The sequence below is a fragment of the Leuciscus leuciscus genome, assembly GCF_965113295.1.
Source record: "Leuciscus leuciscus genome assembly, chromosome: 17".
NCBI lineage: Eukaryota > Metazoa > Chordata > Actinopteri > Cypriniformes > Leuciscidae > Leuciscus > Leuciscus leuciscus.
Genome location: NC_138741.1, coordinates 31,384,337 through 31,407,658, shown reverse-complemented (window position 1 = coordinate 31,407,658; position 23,322 = coordinate 31,384,337). Strand labels below are relative to the sequence as shown.

Here is a 23,322-nt window from a genome sequence, read left to right as displayed (position 1 = left end):
CAAAGAGCATCCTGGCTTCCTCTTTGGTTTTGATCACTCTTTTCCCTCCATAAAAAAGCATTCCATCTACTTTAAAGAGAAAACATAACTATGACAAAAGTAGACTAAAAGGACATTTGGCATTGTTGGAAAAGAAAATCAAGATGAATAATAAAATAAACATAATTGAAATTTAAAGTTAAAATAACTACCCTTTAAGTTGAATTTGAGTGCATATCTTCGAATGTTCTGCCTTTTGGACTTATCATACCCTGATGGGTACGATCCCACTGACAGAAGATTATACAATGCTTCCCACTTATCTCCCATAGCTGTCAAAAAAAGCACAAATAGATATAGTGCTGTAAATCAATGGGGCATTTTTTATGTGATTAATCGTAATTACAAACATTAAAGTTAAATTTAATATATTTTATAATGTAATAATTTCACAGTTGATCTCCAAATGAATGCAGAAACAACATAGAGTATATTTTCAATATTTGTTTAATGGCCTATATTTATGAATGGAAACTGCTGTCACTTTAAGACCTGCCGCTGTTTACAGATACGCGGATCTCACACGCCTCACACTCTTTACGCTCATTTGATAATTTATTTAATTCATTTAAGACTGATCTTATAGGGACACTCGACAAAACGGACATTTTGGCATAATTGTGTGTGTTTATATTTTACACTAAAACAATCAAATCATATTCCCCGCCCATATCAAAATTATAAAATAAAATGATCAATGGTGCTATAGCTGGCTTTGTATGAATGTGACCGTAAACAGTTCTCATTACTGCTATATATCTTGGTATAATAAAAATTGGCATAAATAGTCAAAACTTACCTCACATGAAGAAGTTCTCAAGCAAGTAGTAAAAAATTATGGACGTGTTGTTCAGCGTGACAAAATTGACGAAATATTGATGTGCGCATGCGCAGTAAGCCCTGGTAGGACAATCTGACGGGTAGGATGGAATGTCAGGACACCGGCCACAAACACTGGCGCCATCTTGGAATACAGCGAGGCAGACCGGAGCTCATGGCGGTGGCGAGACCACAAGACTGCGTTCACTTGCAGAGCAAATTTAGGAAGTTTATAGTTAACTGGGTAGCATTTGTGAACAATTTTAATAGAGAATTCAACAAATTTGGATTTCTTCACCACTACTATTAACCGGTTTGATGACGCATTAGTGATACTGAAAGCTGATTGGCCTTGAAGGTTATATATGTCGAAACGGGCCAATTTAATTAATCTAGAGTTTAAGATGATGTCCGGTTTATTCTCCCTTGTGCCATTTTGTGCGCATTTTCCACGAATTTTAAGAATAAAACTGGTCTGAAAGAATGAATCTCATATTAAAGAAAACGTCAACATTAAATATGTAACTGTTTAATAAATCAGATTCGATGTGCGCGTGCATGCGTATGCAAGTGATTCGGATTTTAGTTGCTATAGCGACGCGTTATGAAGGTTATGAATTCTGACTGCATATATATTTACACTAGAACCGATCGCTGTCTGTACGTGCATAGTGTTTTAAAATCTTAGTTGCTATAGCGACGCGTGCTATGAATTCTGCAATCTGCATGTATATTTATTTACACTTGAACCGATCGTTGTCTGTCGATTGAGAGACGAGGCGAATTTACAGACTTTTGCAGAGAATTTTCTGTGCAAATTTTGAGACTTTGAAGCTGTTTTCTGGATTTCTGAGAGGAGACTTTTATTCTAGAAGGACATTGGAGAATATCCTTTTTATAGAGTTATATTTTTGAAAGCGTCATATAATTTCCGAGAATACTTTTATTTTATTATTCTTTTCTTATTTTTTTTAGTTTATTTAATTTTTTTGTTTTATTATTTATCATTTATTTTTAGGGGAGTATTTCTGAAGAGATTTGTATTATATTGTGTGTTGTATTTTGTAGTGTTTTTATTGCAGTTTGCAGGAGGATGTCAATGGCTCACATGATGGGTGAAAGAGGAGGTGAGTGCTTACATTTTTCGTTTATGGTATGATGTTGTACAATGACTGACTACATTAATGTGAAGAACCCATTTGATCACATTTACTTGATTCCTTGCATGTGAAATAAACTTTTGAATTTGAGTAATTGAAGTAACATTTTGTAATTGACCACAGACATTGATTATTGATTATTATTATTAAAGGTGAACTAAGTAACTTTTTTACCTTAACTGAACAGCTTCGGAGTCATTGGAATGGTTATATTACTTATTTCGGGTTGAATGGTGGTCGTTTCGCACCCCCCTGGTGCCCGTGAGCGGAAAATCCGCACTTGCAACTTTGAGCCGGCGGGCCGCCGGCCGCCGCGTCAGGAAGTCTCGCGTGATATCAGGTCTCGCGATGTAAACAATTGCTTTACGGCCAAAAGAAATCTGCTAAAATGCTGTCATTATTGCGCTCCCTCACGCTGTCCGAACCCGAATGAAGAAGACGTTTTAAAGAATGTCCCATCTGCTTTGATGTCATTGATCTACTAGCCTCTGGTGTCTGAGAATCACCAACGAGTTTTTACAACAGTGTTGTCAAATATCTATTCCGAAGCTGTGGGGGGAGCTCTAGAGAGAAACCTGCAAGCAAAAGCGAGAATACAGCGAAGAAATCCCGAAACTACTGAGCCCTGCTTTAAAACATTACTAATTATGTGATGTGTGAAATATTCCATCCTCAGACCACTCCAGATCCAGGAGAGCTGCTTTCTCTCAGACGGCTGGTCAGGAGGTTTGGAGGAGGGCGAAGCAGAACCCAGATGATGGACGTCCGTCCACTTCATCTGAACACTCTCGCAGAGGTCAGAATAGGCTTTTAATAAAGAAGTAATGGCTTAGTTTCTATTTCTATTTTCAATGGCTGATTTGTCATTGAAAATAGAAAGTTGAACCAACTAAAGTAACGTAAACACTTTATTTTGATGGTCCCTTTTGAACATTCTGTCGACTATAAGTAACTTTGCAACTACATGTCAACTAACTCTCATTAGAGCATTAGTAGACGCTCTGCTTAAAGGTGAACTAAGTAACTTTTTTACCTTAACCGAACAGCTTTGGAGTCATTGTAATGGTTATTTTACTGATTTCGTGTTGAATGGTGGTCGTCTCGCACCCCCCTGGTGCCTGTGAGCCGCAAAACCACCCTTGCAACTTTGGGCCGGCGGGCCGCCAGCCTCAGTGTTAGGAAGTATCGTGTGATATCAGGTCTCGCGAGGTAACGAATTGCTTTACGGCACTGCACACGTACACGCCCTCATCCATCCAGTATCCGGCTAGCTATAAGAACAAGGTAACGCTAGATATTGAGTTCTTCAAGTTTTCATAATGGCTGAACATGTAAAAAAGAAGCAGAAAGCTAGGAAATCTTTGTCAGAGGACCAAAGAAAGAGGAAACGGGAGACTGACCGAGCGTGAAGTCAGACTAGAGTTAATATTGGACCGGCTTTTTCAGAATGGAGAGAACTGAAAGAAACCGAAGCCTGCAAAACCGATGCTGACCTGGCCTTCTTGCTGTTGCACTTGTATCTTTAGAATAAACTGTGTTTAATGTTTGTATTTCTTGTAATTGTGACCTCAGGATGTTTGTTATTGTCTGTTTAGGTTTTTATTATGGTCGCTGTCTGTTACGGGCTTACTAGTACGCTACTGTAACTTAGATGTTAGCATTTTCAGTAGTAAACAAACGTGTTTGTTTTCTGTAGTGTTTTGTCCGTTCCTCTATCAGGTTTTATTTGTGTTACTGAGATCGCCTATAAATCGATATGAAATTCTTCAAATTATGCTTTAGTTTAGCTTGCCGCCTGCCTCAGAATTAGTAACGTTAGCCTATATGTTGCATGTTCACAGATCTAGCATGTTAGGATGCTAGCTAGCAATACAACTTATTATGAAATTTCAAACCAAACGGTATGAACGAATAAATTATAGCCTTATACCATACACGTATTCTTGCAAAATAAATAAACAAACTAGGCTACGTGTTTGACTTTGTTTGGTCAATCGTTATGATGGACAACTCGGATCACCGTCAAAATTATAAAAGAATGTAACGTAACATTTATTTTGATAATGTATAATCTAAGTGTCTATAGTTCAAACTTAAATAGAAATAAATAGCGGAATATTTCTTATAGTATTGTTTTTCGCCATAATGTTACTGATTACGTTTGGCAACACTATACAAATATACACTATCTCAACATTTATATGATATTCTTCTGAGAATCATACATACTTCAGACATGGCTCCGTTTGTTCGCCGGCTTCTCTGAAAACAAATGCACATGGCCTGAGCGAGATGGGAGGGGTGAGTGTTGACAACGAGTTTACGACAGTTTTCTCATAATATATATATACTCCGAAACTGTAGGGGGAGCTCGAGAGAGAAACCTGCGAGAAAACAGCCAGTCTTACTGAGCGCTGCTTTAATATCTGCTAACTCTTTATTGTGATGCGCCTCCAACAGACACTCTACTGACTATACACTTCTCTATACTTCTTCTATACACCTCTTCCTTTAATAAAGCAGACTTTAGACACCACGGACTACGGCATGGTCGCTTATACCTGTGAAGTTATTGCTCACATTCTTTATGTGTTGTAAAATATCTCTTTTAACCAGACATAGATCTATTCTACTTTGTATAAGGTCGCCCATCACCATTTGCCTCCTTGAAAATTCTCTCTTGTAAGGGTTTTCCTCCCTCCAGGCATTTTCCATATCCTTACTCCGCATTAACATTTTTAAACATTTTTTAGAAGTATCCTCTTTATACACCATATTTTTAGCTATGTCTAGTCTTGTACATTTCACATTAAAATCTCCCACCATACAATTCTCGATACATAAAGATTTCAACATCATAAAGATTTCAACATCCACGTTTGGAGCATACATATTAACTATTCTATATTTATCTTTTTGAAGTGTAAAATCTATCCCTAATACCCTCCCCTTACCATCATTTTGTATTTGTTTTATATTATACATCCTCCCATCTCTAATCAAAATTGCTACTCCACGGGCTTTTTGGGTGCCGTGATTTACATATATCTCCTCGTCCCAAACCTTTTTTATTCCGCCCATTAAGTCATCTGTCCAATATGTCTCTTGCAGACATATTACTTGAGCATTAAGCCCACTTATCACCTGTTTAAATTGGTCCATGTCCCTTAGGCCATTACAATTCAAACAAGCAATGCTTAATTCTTCATCCATAATGAAAATTATAAAAAATAATAACATAAACATTAATGTGTCTCATTAGTAGATTTTGCGTCTTACTTTTTGGCGCTGCCTTCTCCACCCTTTTTCATTTTCCTCTTAAGTGGCTTAGAGACAGCTTCATTTTTTCCAGTTACGTCCATAAGGTTTATCAAGGTAGCCTCCTGTACAATCATCCCCTCTTCTTCTTCCTCTTCACCTTTTCCTTCTTGTATTCTCGTCGATGCTCCTTCTTTTCCCAATCCCATCACCGTTGGTTGTCATTGTCCATCCCTCCGCTCGCGATATTCTGCCTCCTACTGCTTTTCCCAGACCCTCCTGCCTCCTTTATGCTTTCCAGCTCGCTCCATTCCTCACCTCCTTCTTCACCATTCGATAGTTGGGTCTCTTCCACCTCACCATACAGATCTACGGAGTCCCCCATCTCCTCTTTGTCGTCGTCCTTTTCTGCTGTGTTGCATACACACAATTCATTTCTCTTCCAACACATGGTGCAGCTCCCTTCGCTGCACTCCCGTGCATAATGTCCTTGCCCGCCACACTTATAACATTTGAAGTTCGGGCAGTCTTTAACAATATGTCCTGGCTGTATGCACAGGCGACATACCTTCACCTGTCTATCGTGTAACACCCGGAAGTGCTCGGTTCCTCCACAATCTCAAACTTCGTTGAGTATGGGAGTGATTTGACCTTTCTGTAAACTTGACCTTTATATTAGGAACCTCGTCCCGTCAGCGATTCCAGTCCCTGGCCACATTCTCCTTTTCAGAAGCCGCTGTCACTCCCCAGTCTGTTAATTTCTTTATTATTTCCTCATCAGTTATGTAGGTTGGCAGGTTCAGGAAAGAGACCACAATCTCACTGTTATTGATCTCCTTCGCCAATATGCTCCCGTTTCTGATTTTTTTTCCATCTAATATCTTCTTTTTCCTTTCTCCTCATGCACACAAGTCTACAATACTACTTCAGCACATGAAATCATATGAGTGGAGCGTTTAGGTGTGTATAAATGAATATAACTGCAGCTCAGTGTGTCCATGATAACATTTTTTGGAATGTACACAGGGTTATAAGTAAAATATTGTACAAACAAACCATATTATAACAGGGTTATCTATCTATCTATCTATCTATCTATCTATCTATAAGTGTGGAGTTCGGCTGACAAAAAAGAGTTTATGAAGCTCTGGTCTAGTTGAAGTTGAGGAGAGGAGCGGTTACAAAAGAAAGTGTAGCGCTTAGTGTTGCTGAGAGAAAGAAAGAAAGAAACTCGATCGCCTCCTGGAGGAGAAAGGAAGAATGACGAGGCTGAGCTGTGCTTTTCCTTTGCCGCACTAATAGCAGACAAAAGCCAGAGAGAAAGCAAAATGTAAGAAAATTAATACAAACAACGTATAATAACCGACTTCCTGTTGGGCTGGTGTAAAACTTAGAGCACGAAAGTTGTTCGGCCCAATGGGATCTATATGTGTACTGAGTTTCATATTTTTACATGCAAGCGTGTTTGATTTATGGACCAAGTTTTCGGACACCATTCCAGGGGGCGCTGTCGAGCCCCCTGCCACGCCCGGGTACCAGCTTCAGTCCGGCCCTGATGGCCGCAGGTTCTGACATGTGTGCAAAATTTCAAGAGTTTTTGAGCATGTTAAGGGCCCCAAAAGTGGCAAAAAGGCAGAAAAAAAATAATAATAAAAAAAAAAAAAAAATTATACTTCCGGAAACATCCTTCTTTTTATCCTTCGCCCTTTCAGGGCTTGGGCCCTAAATATGATTTTGGCCAACAATGCAATTAGGATTTGAGAGATAGGAGAGCATATCTTGAATAATGACACCATATTAAACAACATGTAAGCCTGTCGACCATACAACGCATCCTCCAACGGCACCAAGTGATGATGAAACAACTTTACAAGATGCCATTTGAGAGAAACTCTGACAGAATCAAGAATCTGCGACATGACTTTGTAGAGGTATGTATGCAACACTACTTCGAGTACTTCAGACATGCCATATTTACTCATCTGTATTTCCTTTTGTCTGTTACAGAGAGTATTGGAGATGGATGCCCATGTAATTCGCCATGAATTTATTTATGTGGATGAGGTTGGCTTCAACCTCACCTAAACTAGGTGCCGCGGAAGAAATGTAATAGGACAGAGAGCAATTACCAATGTCCCTGTAATATAACTATGTGTGCTGCCATCACTCAAAACGGGGTCCTCCATCACAATGCCACACTTAGCCAGAACAACACCGGCCATATGCTCACTTTTCTGGATGCAATTTACACAATGCTTGTCCTGATCCAGATCAGGAGCCTGCTAGATTTGTGGTTATATGGGACAATGTTAGTTTTCACCGGGCTGTTCTGGTCTAAAACTGGTTTGCCAACCATCCATTTGTAGTTTTGTACCTATCCCCATATTCACCTTTTCAAAATCCCATAGAGGAATTCCAGCCTGATGCTGGAAAGTGTATGATCGCCAACCCTATGCCCACATGCCGCTTCTCCAGGCAATGGAGGGACATAGAGGTTGCCTATGTCCAAGGTTGGAGACGCCATGCTAGGAAATACTTCCCTCGATGTTTGTCAAGAGAAAACGTATCTTGTGATGTGGACGAAGTATTGTGGCCAGACTCAGCCTGAAGAAGAGATGAAGCGTACTTCGCACTGGTGACTGTGTTAGTGTTTGCCATTTGATGCAAATGTTTCATTCTGACATGTGTTTATGGCATTTTGAATGCAGTGTTACATTTTGAAGGAGATGCGAGGCATTTTGCATTTTTGGGTGCAGTTCTGGGAATTGTGTGTAGAGTTTTGAAAAAGGGTGACATGGTTTTGAAAACGTGTGTACATTCATAATAACATTCATAAAAAAAATATATAGTACAAAAAATATAGTACTAATATAGTACAAAACACACACGTCATCTCATCACTAGGTATCATCTAATCAAAGGTATTATTTATTTTTAAAACAGCATCGATGGTTTTCTGTCAGTTTTCACTTTACAGTTTTTTTGGATTGCTTACACACTAAAATTAAAAGTAGTACACTATTAGCAAAACCTTACACTCAAGAAGCAAAACATCAGCCCATATTTGCACAACTATAAGCACATTGTAAACCTCACACTTGTTGCAAAACTCTACACACAGTGATTTGCAAAACACTAAGCACACTTAACATACATTACACACAAAAATCTATCATGAAGTCACTTCCTTGCAATACCAAAGCACTGACTGTCAAATTACCGCACCGTCCAACCAATTGGTTCAACACAGTCTTCAGGTGTGCAAACACTTGTTTGCTTAATTGTAGACACACCAATCAGGTGTATAAGCACTATAAAAAGCAGCAGTCATTCAAGACGTTTCTTTCCAAGGTGTCTTGCTAATGACAACATTGCCTGCGATGTTGATGAAATTCTCTGGCCAGATCCAGCTAGGCGAAGAGACAATGTCTAGGTTTTTTTTTTTTTTTTTTTTTTTTTTACAGTAAACTTACAGTACAATACGTAAATTGACATTTTGTTACAGTATTATGAATCTCCATGTCAACATTTTGGGCGTGTTGAGAAATAAATGAGTCTCTTCAGTCTGCAACATTGGTCTTGTGTAGTGTTTGGTGAATTTACATTATATTTGTACTTTGTTGATTGTACCCATACACAAAAGAAATATATTTAAAATATATTTTCAGAGTATATTTTGGAATATATGCAAATATTTGAAATTGGCCCAATAAATATATTTCACACTTACTGTAACATCATATATTTTTTGTTATATTTCAGAATATTTTTCAAAGTATTTTTTTCTGTATGGGTCCCCAAAAGTGTCAAAAATATATGTGGCATATATTCCAAATACATTGAAATATATTCTGAAATATAACAAAAATATATGATGTTAAGTGTGAAATATATTTATTGGGCCAATTTCAAATATTTGCATATATTCCAAAATATACTCTGAAAATATATTTCAAATAAATTTCTTTTGTGTATCTAATCATAGGGAAGTAGAAGTGCTAAAAGTGTTTTAGGTTTATCACAGCAGAGTGTAACTCGTGCGAACAGAGTATAGTAATGTGAAACGTGTGTGTTTCATATGGTAACAAAGTGTGGTTTTTAAACAGAAGTGTATAGTTTTTACAAGAGTGTTTAATTATGCAAAGGATCTGTTGTGTTTTGCTAATTGGGTGTGTGGTTGTGCTAACTGTGTGTAGTGTTTTGAAAACACGGGCCCTGTTTTGAAAATCGTGCTTAAGCAATCCAAAAAAACTGTAGTTATTTACTTTATTAAGGTTTAATCCAAACGCAAGAGGGCAGCATAACATCACTTACTGACTCATTGATGAAAAAATGCAAGACACAAAAAAACTCACTTGCAAGTCAAAAATGTTTTGCGGTAATACTCTCTTAGTAACAGTAGCCTACGAGTTCAAGATCAAATGCGTGCATATAAATAAATAGTTAAAAATAATAAATAAATAAACAAACAAACAAATTATATTGTCTATATTGATATTTAATTGTAGGCTAATATATTCAGTCATGTCTGGCAACTAACACATTTGTTTACAATATCATTATGACAATTAAGATAATAATTTCCATTCACAGTCCCTCACTGTAACCTTAACTTTTGCCTTTTTCTTTCTTTCTTTCTTTCTTTCTTTAAGAAAAAGGGACGAGTCAACGTGTTTTTTTGTGTGTGTGTGTGTGTGTGTGTGTGTGTGTGTGTGTGTGTGTGTGTGTGTGTGTGTGTGTGTGTGTTTAGCTCAGCGTCATGGTGTTCTTATTTAAATATCTCTCTATCGGTTGAGACTCTCGCTTACGGCCATACCACCCTGAACACGCCCGATCTCGTCCGATCTCGGAAGCTAAGCAGGGTCGGGCCTGGTTAGTACTTGGATGGGAGACCGCCTGGGAATACCAGGTGCTGTAAGCTTTTGCTTCATCTTCACTACTCAGATAATTCACTTCAACAACGCTTTTTCCTTTATCCTTTCAAATTAGATTTATTTTCTTACATTTTGCTTTCTCTCTGGCTTTTGTCTGCTATTAGTGCGGCAAAGGAAAAGCACAGCTCAGCCTCGTCATTCTTCCTTTCTCCTCCAGGAGGCGATCGAGTTTCTTTCTTTCTTTCTCTCAGCAACACTAAGCGCTACACTTTCTTTTGGAACCGGATAAATAGTAAATCATAAAGAGATGAAATATAGATTTTTTTTTAGTAAGTGTTTTATTTTAATTGTTTTTATTTTAAAATTACGTATATATAATGTAATTTATATATAAATATAATATAATTCGTTTACAGTTTTTCTGAATAGCTAAACCACATTTCTTGAAACTCACTTTCTCAAAACCTTGAACACAAAACCAAATTTTCAAGCCACATTCAGAGAACATCTGACTCTCCTGGCAAAATCAAACAATTGCCTCAAAAAAACCATTTTATCTGTGCTCAAAATCAGACAATGATTTCAGATCATACACACACACACACAAGTCAATATTATAAACACTACAGATCATTCGTTAGACACATCAAAAAACGGAGAACACATCCAAAGCAAAAAGTTTCAGGAAAAAAGTATATTGTAAAAAAGTATGTCTTCATGTTGAGTGACATACAAGGACACAAGCACAAGGATTTCGGATATATTGCCATCTTTGTAGAGATATTTTGTCCCCATAATGTAGAGTTTACCAGGACACACAGACCACACACACGCACACACACTTTGAACATAGTGGTAATAATGAAAAATTGCTTATAATGTAAAAATAATTCATTACATTTGGTTATCTGTAACATAAATTGCAAACAAAGTAGAAACTATATATCTCTGTACCTAATGATTCATTGATTAACCATTAAGATCAGTAGGATTACAGTTTTTCTCAATTGTTTACACACGAATACTGGTACTTGAGACACAATGACCACAACATGTAATTCATTCACCAACCCCCTGAACCAATTCTGCTAAACTACAAGCACAATTCCTGCTTTACACTCAAATTGTACTTCTAAAACACACTTTTTTTCAAAACACTACACACAATTCTCTGCTTTTGGCACAATTTTCATGCAGAAAATCTCTTGTTTTCACAAGGAACACACTGCCATTCAAATATGCATACTGACTCATCACATAGAGACAGAGCGCAACGCGTCATAATCTGAAGACCACGCCCACCAAGGGGGAAAACAAAGCAACTGTCTCCATTGACTTTGCATTGCGAAAGGCTGCCTCCTTGTCATTTCTTGCTTCTAAGAAAAGACAGAATAATGCCTAAAAGCTGCTATGTGACAAGGTGTACAGCAAAAAAGCTAAGAAACCCAGAAATAAGTTTTCATAAGCTGTCGACCCTTATGTCGAGCGTTTGAGGACATAAAAGTGGATACAGGCTGGAACGAATGGGTAAATTGTGGGATCCTGACACTCAGTATGCACTAAAAATACACCACGTGTGCAGTAAGTTAAACATTTGGTCACTGGTGAGCCAAATATCCAAATGTCAGTTTTATATATTATATTTCTGTAAGATAAACTATCCTGTGTTGCCGATTACGGTCTCCTCCAGCGGACATACGTTAGTTCTCAGAGTAATGAGACACGTGACGCTCTGTCTCAACTGCCTGTATCCACTTTTATGTCCTAAAACACTCGTTTTTTGTGGTCGAGAGCTAATAAAAACTTATTTCTGGTTTTTTTAGCTTCTTTGCTGTACACCTTGTCACACAGCAGTTTTTAGGCATTATTCTGTCTTTTGTTAGAAGCAAGAAATGACAAGGAGGCAGCCTCTCGCAATGCAAAGTCAATGGAGACAGTTGGTTTGTTTTCCCCCTGGGTGTGGGCGTGGCCTAAATACGCTCTGTCTCTATGGGCAAACACCCGTCACACAGTTTTGCAATTAGCAATCAGAGCTTTAGCATAAAAGGGCAACAGGTCAGCTCTTCAATGGAGCAATGGATGCCAACATTGTTAACTGTATACATATAGTCTTCTGTTGTTTTGTATGTAGACCACTGTATGTATACAACTTTGTGTTGGTTGGGATGTACCAACCATTGTACATTGTTTTTGTGGGAAAAATAAAAACAATATACTCAAATATTTTACAACACACTTATGTACAGTATGTAGGTACTGTCTGTAGTAAATGTAACACTGAACAAAAAAAAAAGGCCTAAGTCATTATGATGAATGGAGAGGAAGTGTTTTCCATTCATCATAGTGTTTTACACTGAGCAGATCAGTGTTCAACTGGTTCTTATACAGTTTTTACCAACTGCTTACACACAACATCTTTTCATGTCACATGATTTTTGAAACCTCTCACTCAAAGTGCAAAACTACATGCCAAATCTTCAAAACCATAAGCTATTTCTCAGCCTTTGACTCAGTTTTCAATTGCATAAAACACTTTTTTCAAAACACTACACACAATTCTCTACCTAAAACACAAAGATCTATCAGGAAGTGACTTGCTTTCCTTTTCCAAACACAAACAATCAAAATGCTACACTTATTCACCAGGTCACACAGACACACTCCTCACATGTGCAAACACGAATTGCTTAACTGATCACTAACCAATCACTGCTGTACTGTAGTATAGGCCTAAATAGGTCAAAGGTCAGATGATCTGTTTTGAACAATGGATTCCTGGGACCTCCTGGGACCTCCTCCAAAAGAAGTGTTTGCCATTTGATGCAAATGCTTCATTCTGACTTGTGTTTATGGCATTTTGAATGCAGTGTTACATTTTGAAGGAGATGTGAGGCATTTTGCATTTTGTGTGTGCAGTTTGGGGAATTGTGTGTAGAGTTTTGAAAAAAGGAGACATAGTTTTGAAAACGTGTGTAAGCAGTTGGAAAAAACTGTAAATGTCTATTCATATGATGGTTTGTGTGTGTCATTTGAAAACAAAATACCATTTTGAGAAGAAATAACATTGTTTTGAATGTAAAGTTTCATTTTGCAGGAGAATTGAGGGGTTTTGCCCATTGTGTGTGTGTTTTTTGATTTGTGTGTAGAGTTCTGAGAATATGAGGCATGCTTTAGAAAATGTGTGTAAACAATCGAGAAAAACTGTCGTAGTAATGGCATTATGAAAGGTAGCTACTGTGAATTAAACATTTATATAGATGAAAGTTATTATGTGTTGTGAAAAGGATATTTTGTGATTTTGAGTATTGTACAAACACAATTGAAAATATGATGATTTTTTTTTTTAAAAGTGGACTTTTTATGATAAGTTATGATATTAGCACTAAGAGTTTTGAAAATGTGAAATAGTACCAAAGCGAATAAAAAAAAACTGTAAAGTGCAAGTGGTAGGCCTAATGTAGCCTACTCTGAGTTTAGGAAGCTCTGGTCTAGTTGAAGTTGAGGAGAGGAGCGGTTCCAAAAGAAAATGTTGTGCTTAGTGTTGCTGAGAGAAAGAAAGAAAGAAACTCGATCGCCTCCTGGAGGAGAAAGGAAGAATGACGAGGCTGAGCTGAGCTTTTCCTTTGCCGCACAATGTAAAATGTAAGAAAATAAATCTAATTTGAAAGGATAAAGGAAAAAGCGTTGTTGAAGTGAATTATCTGAGTAGTGAAGATGAAGCAAAAGCTTACAGCACCTGGTATTCCCAGGCGGTCTCCCATCCAAGTACTAACCAGGCCCGACCCTGCTTAGCTTCCGAGATCGGACGAGATCGGGCGTGTTCAGGGTGGTATGGCCGTAAGCGAGAGTCTCAGCCGATAGTGAGATATTTAAAGACGAACAGCAGCAGCAGCAGCAGCAGCACCTCTACACATGACGCTGAGTAACCGAACTAAGAAAAAAATTTGAAAATAGAAAATAGAAACGTCGACTCGTCCCTTTTTCTTAAAAAAAAAGAAAGAAAGAAAAAGGCAAATCATTTGCTTGTTTTTTATTTAATTATTTCTTATGTATAGTTTTAATACGAATAATTAAATAAACAAACAAATGACAATAACTCATATTTAATTGGACTGTAATAGCCTATATTCAGTCATGTTTGGCAGCTAACACATTTGTATTCAATATCATTAGGATGCATAACAATTGTAATAATTTCCATTGTAACCTTGACTTTTGCCTTTTTCTTTCTTTCTTTTTTTTAAGAAAAAGGGACGAGTCAACGGTTTTATTTTTTTAATATTAATTTTTGTATCAGTTGTTACTCCACGTCATGTACAGTGTAGGGATGCTGCTGCTGGTGTCCTCCTTTAAATATCTCTCTATCGGTTGAGACTCTCGCTTACGGCCATACCACCCTGAACACGCCCGATCTCGGAAGCTAAGCAGGGTCGGGTCGGGTCGGGTCGGGTCGGGTCGGGGCGGGGGGATTAACCCATGGGACCCCTTGAAAGCCTCAAAAGCATAATTTGAAGGGGGTCTCAAATTTTGTCCAAAAAAAAATAAAAATGTATTGTGTTAATTTTGTTAACAAAAACTATGACGAAAAATATACGCTGATGACCTCTTTTCCCCTGACTAAGACAAGACGATGAGAGATGACGTAATTAACCGATAACTGTGACTATATCAACACATGCCATATCGTTGACAAAAAAAGACAAGACTGAAATGTGTTTAATAAAAATAAAAACTTTACCAAAACCACTTATTTTTGTCGAATAAAGGAGGAGACAACACATTATGGACTGTTTTTACGAGCGTTCGTGCTTACGGTTGCCAGATTTCAATCATTTAAAAAACCAGTCAGTGCTTTTCTGTTAAAAGAGCACGTTTTCTTCCCAGTCTTTTCAATAGTAGGCTATCTGGCAACCATGCGCGCGTGCGCTTTCTACACTGAGTGCTGAAGAAGCGTAGCCTGGGAAAACCCAGACAGTAGTCTGGCAAAGAACTCATTCAAGCCCATTTCTAATCCGTCGAAATCGCGGCACCAATCAGAATCGTTGGGGCGGGCTTTACACGATGACGATCGCTCTGATTGGTTTTAGGTCTATCCAATTCCGCCCAGAGGCATTTGAGCGACGTCCATTGGTGAAGCGCAGCAACTTTTAAATGCATTATACGCTGATTTCACGCAGCTGCCATTTTGAAATCGAAAGTGAGGCTCCGGTGGGAAGAACCCCGGAAGTAAAGATAAACAACAATGCCTTGGACTACCAACCTGAAGTTGCTGCCGCGATTTACACTATTGGATGTTAATATATCCAATATTGATACTTTGCGGTCACGTGATATCTGGCGGGCAACAAACGCGGTTAGTGCATTATATTAAAACTGGCAACGTCCTGGCAAGATCCTTGATTAGTTTACTGGTTTTCGTTGCTATAGAATGACGTTCTTGCCCGCCAGCCAGTACAACTGACGTCACGTGCAAAGTATCAATAGGATATGTATATAGTTCATTCCTGCTTCTTTTTTTACTTTCTGAATTATATATATAAAAAAATGAATTTCACTGTATTTAGTCTAAAGTATGAAAACAATTTATGTACAGTTTTAGAATTGACACAACATCATTAAACACAACAATACGCCATCGCATTCACGACTCTCCTGTGATTAAAGGCGACACTTCCGGTTTTCTTCCCACCGGAGCCTCGCTTTCGATTTCAAAATAACGGCTGCGTGAAATCAGCGTATTAAGGCCAATTTATACTTCTGCGTCGGGTGCGCGTAGAAGGTACGGCGTAGCATACGCATTGACGTGTACCATACGTCGTACCCTTCGCCGTACCCTGACGCACACCTCCTCAAAAATGTAACTACGCGTCGCGGCGACGCGGACCGCAAGATCTGTGATTGGTCGGCTGGATAGCATCGCGTTTCCTCCTACACTCTGCACCGCCCGCCCGCCTTTTTTAAATTCCGAAGATCAGTGAAGAGCCATGGAAAAAGACCAAGTGACTGAGAGATTGCTTGAAGAAGTGCGGAAATACAGCCATCTGTATGACTCCTTCAGTCGCCATTGCTCGTAGAAACCTAAACTCAAAATAGCCGCGAGGAATGTAAACACAGTGGAACTGGAACATTAAAATCCACCCGCGCCAACTAGCGTTTCGGCGGTGTAACTGCACATCAACACAGACATTCGCAGAAGTATAAATGCTCACGACGGCGTCGCCTACGTGCGTAGCCTACGACGTACACTACGGCGTACCCTCGACGCAGAAGTATAAATTGGCCTAAGCGTATTATATTAAAATTGCAAACACATGAGGACAGTCTCCATGAAAGACCCACTGGCAGATGAACGTGCTACTACATTTCTCTCCGAAACGGTAGGAAATTAAATTAGATTTAATAGAGGATTTTAACTGTGACAAGATGATTGACAGGGCAGTTTACGTGACAGGATGCACGCGACAGATCCGTCCGATAAAGATGACGAAGTAGTATGTCCCAAAGCTTGCCTACTTTTTTGCTACACGTTCAAAAGTAAATACCTTTTCTTCACAAAAAGAGTACATACTTTTATGGCGTAGTGTAACTTAGGCGAATTGGGACGCAGCATATGGCTTTACACGATGAAGATCGCTCTGATTGGTTTTAGGTCTATCCAATTGTGCCCAGAGGCATTTGAGCGACATCCGTTGGTGACGCCCCTTTGGAAATGAGTTATTAATGAAGCTTTGCCAGACCATAACTCAGTTACTACTGAGAATGGTCTGGTTTTAACCAGGCTAGAAGAAGCGCGGATGATCTGAAAACACAGACAAGTAAGCTGGAGTTCTGCGATCTTCATTTGAGATTTTCTACTTAAATTAAAGTGTCATTCAGTCGGTCTCCATTCTGTCACAAGCAACTTGCGCTGTTTGTGCAACTAAATCTGCGAACAAAATGCAGGCTGATATTGTCACACCACGATCGGTCATAGCCTATACTGCAGGCTCTCATTTGCAAGTGCACTGATTGCGTGCCAGTCTCCGATAGGCTATACCTGGCATTTATTCAGTTGATTGCTCTTGTAAGTGCGCCAGATTGGTGCCAATTATTGTCATGTCTGCATTGTAATGCACAACTTTGCCTCTCCTTGTTATAAAACAATGTGCATCCAAACAACTTTAGCCAGTGCAACCTCATACCGGTATGTCAGTGTTGCTTCACGAATACTATAGCATATAGGCTATTGCATTAGCGTTTGTTTGAAATGTAACAATGCAAAATAATCCTTGAATCATTTCTTATTTAAGGCCATTCCTGTTTCAAATATGTGATTGTATATTGTCTACAATAAGCATAAACATTCTGCATTTCCATTTTGTAGAGTGGATCATTCATTGCGACATTTAAACTGATTCTCAAGTTTAAGAATCTGTTATCTGATAAAATACTTCATGCTACTGTCCACTGACATGCTTTTAAAGCTACTGTTGTCAATTTTTTTTGGCCTTCAAAACACCTTAAAATGCTCACCTTAAAATAATCTACATTTTCTCGAGGGGGCATGCCCCCGAACCCCCCTAGCAAGATCATTATTGGGACCTCGGTATTTATAAAACCCTGCGTCGGCCCTGCACCCAGTAAAGACAGTGATCCCTTGAATAGTTGTCCAATTTTCATGTGTGGATGGACTAAGGAATAGTCACTCAAAATTCATAATTATTTAGTTGTCTGTGGGCCAGTATTAATTGCAAAAACTGCACCTCTTCTGTGGCTAATATTAATTTCATAATGATCCTTTCTCCGTAAAGTCAAGCAGTAAAAGTTCAGTGATAATGTGCATAATACTATAATGCTACTGGCCCATTTTGGGGTGAACTAATATGCAAGACTAGACTTACATGTCACTGTTTATAACACGGAGCGCTCATCCTTTGCTGGGACGCTTAAAAAAATATTGGGGGCATAAATTAAGAGTAGCCTAGGGTATACCCACTTCTGTCAACAATCGGGAGATGGGGACCCCCCCCCCCCCCCCTGAATAATGACGGGTATTTCAAAAACTGTTCATAATCATTACTTTTGCCGGTTCTTTATGACAGCTTTTAGGTGCTTTGGCAGCGCCACCCACATGTTACATAAACGCATCACCACCGCATCAGCACCGAAAACATGGAGATTTTTTTCAAATCAAAAATCGTGATACGAACCGAATCGTGGGTTTGGTCTATCGTTACAGCCCTAGATGAGAAAGCAGATCGAGGTTAAGTCGTTTGTCATGGTTGTAAAAAAAAAAACGGCTATCTGAACATCTTTGTTCTGAACATCAAAAATGTATTGCTGGCGAAGGGAGGGTCAGTCTATTTTGACTATAGATCTCAAAACTCCTCCGGTAGCCCCTTAAATAAAAAAAGAACAGTCCCTAAGTGATCAATTTATGTTTTCACAAGTGTTTTCACACATGATCATTGGGTGTAGGTTTTCGGGAAATGATTGTGGCATTTACAGTTTTTTCAAATTGCTTACACACTAAAAGTGAAACTTGAGGCCCACTCTGTGAAACCATTGTACTTGAACAAAACTAAACTAAACTATCTGTACACTGCACACTGAACAAGCAAAAGACTCAAGATACTGTAGTAGTGTTTTAAATTTTTCACATCTGTGTGTAGTTTGGTGTGTATGGCTAATCATTTTATTTTTGTGAGTCACTACGCAAAAACACAATTTTTGGAAGAGTTAAATGAGTTTTGAAGGAAGTGTTTGCTTTTGCAAGAGATGGAGGAGGAGGAGGAGGGCAAGGATGAGGGCAAAGAAGAGAAGGAAGGAGAGCCATCTCTGATGAGATTAGGGCAACACTTGTTGATCATGTGATCAACCACGGTTTGACCATGAGAGAGGCTGGACTGAGAGTCCAGCCCAACTTGAGTGATTTACAGTGGCGTCCATAATTCGAACCTTCAGAAATGAGAACAGGTATGCAACTATCTAATGATTTTTTTAGCATTACAGTAATGTACTGTAAAATACATATGACTGCATAGTATTGCCTAAACATTTGTAACTCTAGGCCATTCATTTACTACACTGCATTGAATGAATGAGGTTGGTTATCATGCTGTACTACTTTTTTTTTGTAAATTGTTTACTGTTCCTATGCTGAGCACAAACTGTGTTTGAATTCTGTACAGAGTGGAAAGACAAAGACATCATGGAGGACGAGGACGCTTGTTTACAGATGTACAAGAGACTGCAATTATAAATATGGTTTTGGCCAACAATGCAATTAGGATTCGAGAGATAATAGAGCATATCTTGAATAATGACACCATATTTAACAACATTAAAAAGTTAGTGTTTGCCTGTCGACCATACAACGCATCCTCCAACGGCACCAAGTGATGATGAAACAACTTTACAAGATGCCATTTGAGAGAAACTCTGACAGAGTCAAGAATCTGCGACATGACTTTGTAGAGGTATGTATGCAACACTACTTCGAGTACTTCAGACATGCCATATTTACTCATCTGTATTTCCTTTTGTCTGTTACAGAGAGTATTGGAGATGGATGCCCATGTAATTCGCCATGAATTTATTTATGTGGATGAAGTTGGCTTCAACCTCACCTAAACTAGGTGCCGCGGAAGAAATGTAATAGGACAGAGAGCAATTACCAATGTCCCTGTAATATAACTATGTGTGCTGCCATCACTCAAAACGGGGTCCTCCATCACAATGCCACACTTAGCCAGTACAACACCGGCCATATGCTCACTTTTCTGGATGCAATTTACACAATGCTTGTCCTGATCCAGATCAGGAGCCTGCTAGATTTGTGGTTATATGTTAGTTTTCACCGGGCTGTTCTGGTCCAAAACTGGTTTGCCAACCATCCACAATTTGTAGTTTTGTACCTATCCCCATATTCACCTTTTCAAAATCCCATAGAGGAATTCTTCTCAGCCTGACGCTGGAAAGTGTATGATCGCCAACCCTATGCCCGCATGCCGCTTCTCCAGGCAATGGAGGGACATAGAGGTTGCCTATGTCCAAGGTTGGAGACGCCATGCTAGGAAATACTTCCCTCGATGTTTGTCAAGAGAAAACGTATCTTGTGATGTGGACGAAGTATTGTGGCCAGACTCAGCCTGAAGAAGAGATGAAGCGTACTTCGCACTGGTGACTGTGTTAGTGTTTGCCATTTGATGCAAATGTTTCATTCTGACATGTGTTTATGGCATTTTGAATGCAGTGTTACATTTTGAATGAGATGTGAGGCATTTAGCATTTGTGTGTGCAGTTTTGGGAATTGTGTGTAGAGGTTTGAAAAAACGTGACATGGTTTTGTGTACATTCATAATAACATTTATTAATAAAAATAAATAAATAAATTAACATTCTGTAGTCTACTGTAAACCAATCTCTAATATAGTACAAAACACACGTCATCTCATCACTTTAACAGAAAATCAAAGGTATTATTTTATTTTTAAAACAGCATGGATGGTTTTCTGTCAGTTTTCACTTTAGTTATTTACTTTATTAAGGTTTAATCCAAACGCAAGAGGGCAGCATAACATCACTTACTGCACTCATTGATGAAAAAATGGAAGACACCAAAAAATCGATGTCATATATTTTTTGTATAAATAAATAGTTAAAAATAATAAATAAACAAACAAATTATATTTAATTAGACTGTAATATTCAGTCATGTCTGGCAACTAACACATTTGTTTACAATATCATTATAACAATTAAGGTCATAATTTCCACTCACAGTGCCTCACTGTAACCTTAACTTTTGCCGTTCTCTTTCTTTCGTTGAGAAAAAGGGACGAGTCAAGGTTTTTTTTGTTGTTGTTGTTTTTCTTAGTTAGGTTACTCAGCGTCATGTGTAGATGTGCTGCTGGTGGTGGTGGTGGGTTTCTTCTTTAAATATCTCTCTATCGGCTGAGACTCTCGCTTACGGCCATACCACCCTGAACACGCCCGATCTCGTCCGATCTCGGAAGCTAAGCAGGGTCGGGCCTGGTTAGTACTTGGATGGGAGACCGCCTGGGAATACCAGGTGCTGTAAGCTTTTGCTTCATCTTCACTACTCAGATAATTCACTTCAACAACGCTTTTTCCTTTATCCTTTCAAATTAGATGTATTTTCTTACATTTTGCTTTCTCTCTGGCTTTTGTCTGCTATTAGTGCGGCAAAGGAAAAGCACAGCTCAGCCTCGTCATTCTTCCTTTCTCCTCCAGGAGGCGATCGAGTTTCTTTATTTCTCTCTCATCAACACTAAGCGCTACACTTTCTTTTGGAAACGCTCCTCTCCTCAACTTCAACTAGACCAGAGCTTCATAAACTCTTTTTTTTGTCAGCTGAACCCCTTACACGAAAATGATTTACACGAAGTAGGCCTACTTGCGCTAAGTTAATATTTATATAGGGCTGCGCAAATAGGGCCTTAGTAGTAGTAGTAGTATTCTTACTATTCATATTATAACTCAAATCAGTTTTTCTGAATTGCTAAATCACTAAACCCCATTCTCTGAACCAAATTCCCAATAGCCTAAACCAATTTGTCGAATAAATCACTCTTTCTGTAAAACATTAAACAAGTTCATGTAGTTAAAACACTGTTTGCAAATCTCATGCACTCTTTTTGCAAAACTCTAAACACATTCTCACTCACTAAAACACATTTTGCACTGTGATGCACCTATGTTTCAAAACACTAAACACAGGCAGGCAAAAGTTAAACACAACTACAACACAGTTGTCATTGTTTACACACAACGGCTCAAAATTGTTTACACTTCTTTCTAATGATGTGATCAAACTAACTGTAATAAATATGATCTAAAATATACATACTACAGTTCAAAGTGCCAAAATGTACTCAGAATGTTGCACTGAATGTTGATACTAACAATGGATGGAAACAATAAAAGAGGAAGAGTAAAAGAGGTGGTGTACAAGGAGGAAGAGGACGAGGAAGAGCAGGTGTGGAGAATGTTGTCAAGGCTGGATCTGCTTTAGGGTTTTTCTCTTTTCCTGCAGAGATGACATTGTCTGTGATGTGGAGAAAGTCCTCAGACTGGACGAACATGAAGACATGATGCTGAAGCAGAATCAATCTCTCACTGACCTTGATTTTGCAGTTGCATAACTCTCCTGAGTGTACAGTAACATGCTTTTCATTTAGAGTTTTTTACTGTAACCTTTTTGGCTTTTGCAGTTCGGTCACTGTATTTTGATACTGAATATACATTTGATACTATACCATATTCAGTACAATATACTTGCAGTGCATATATATACAGTATACAATTTATTCACCTTACTACTGTAAGTTTTCATTATACTTTTTTTTTTACATACAGTAATTGCAAAATTTGTTTACTTTGTTACACTATACTTTTTTTCTGTAACTTTTTGCTTTGGATGTGTTCTCCGTTTTTTGATGTGTGTCTAACGAATGATCTGTAGTGTTTATAATATTGACTTGTGTGTGTGTATGTTCTGAAAGCATTGTCTGATTTTGAGCACAGATAAAATGGTTTTGAGGCAATTGTTTGATTTTGCCAGGAGAGTCAGATGTTCTCTGAATGTGGCTTGAAAATTTGGTTTTGTGTTCAAGGTTTTGAGAAAGTGAGTTTCAAGAAATGTGTTTTGAAAAACTGTAAACTGAACAAGACATGCACATCAAAAGTTTGATAGTAATGGCATTATGAAAGGCAGCTACTGTGAATGAAACATTTAAGATGAAACAGTTATTTTGTGTTGTGAAAAGGATATTTTGTGATATTAAGTATTGTACTAAGACAATTGAAAACATGATGAATTTTTTGAAAAAAGTGCACTTTTGATGATAAGTTATGATATTAGCACTAAGAGTTTTGAAAATGTACACCTTGTGAAAATAGTACCAAAGCCAATAAAAAAAAAACTGTAAAGTGCAAGTGGTAGGCCTAATGTAGCCTACTCTGAGTTTATGAAGCTCTGGTCTAGTTGAAGTTGAGGAGAGGAGCGGTTCCAAAAGAAAGTGTAGCGCTTAAGGCCAATTTATACTTCTGCGTCGAGTGTACGCCGTAGTGTACGTCGTAGGCTACGCACGTAGGCGACGCCGTCGTGAGCATTTATACTTCTGCGAATGTCTGTGTTGCTCTGCAGTTACACCGCCGAAGCGCTAGTT

The 23,322-nt window shown here is 38.4% G+C and overlaps 1 long non-coding RNA gene across 1 annotated transcript; it reads left to right on the top strand.

The window, feature by feature from the left end:
* Positions 1-18,512: 18,512 nt before the first annotated feature.
* On the top strand, positions 18,513-20,475 carry LOC309478631. Its single transcript, XR_014199064.1, has 3 exons — positions 18,513-19,105; positions 19,321-19,608; positions 19,685-20,475. It is a non-coding gene; the product is annotated as an uncharacterized lncRNA (long non-coding RNA).
* Positions 20,476-23,322: the final 2,847 nt, after the last annotated feature.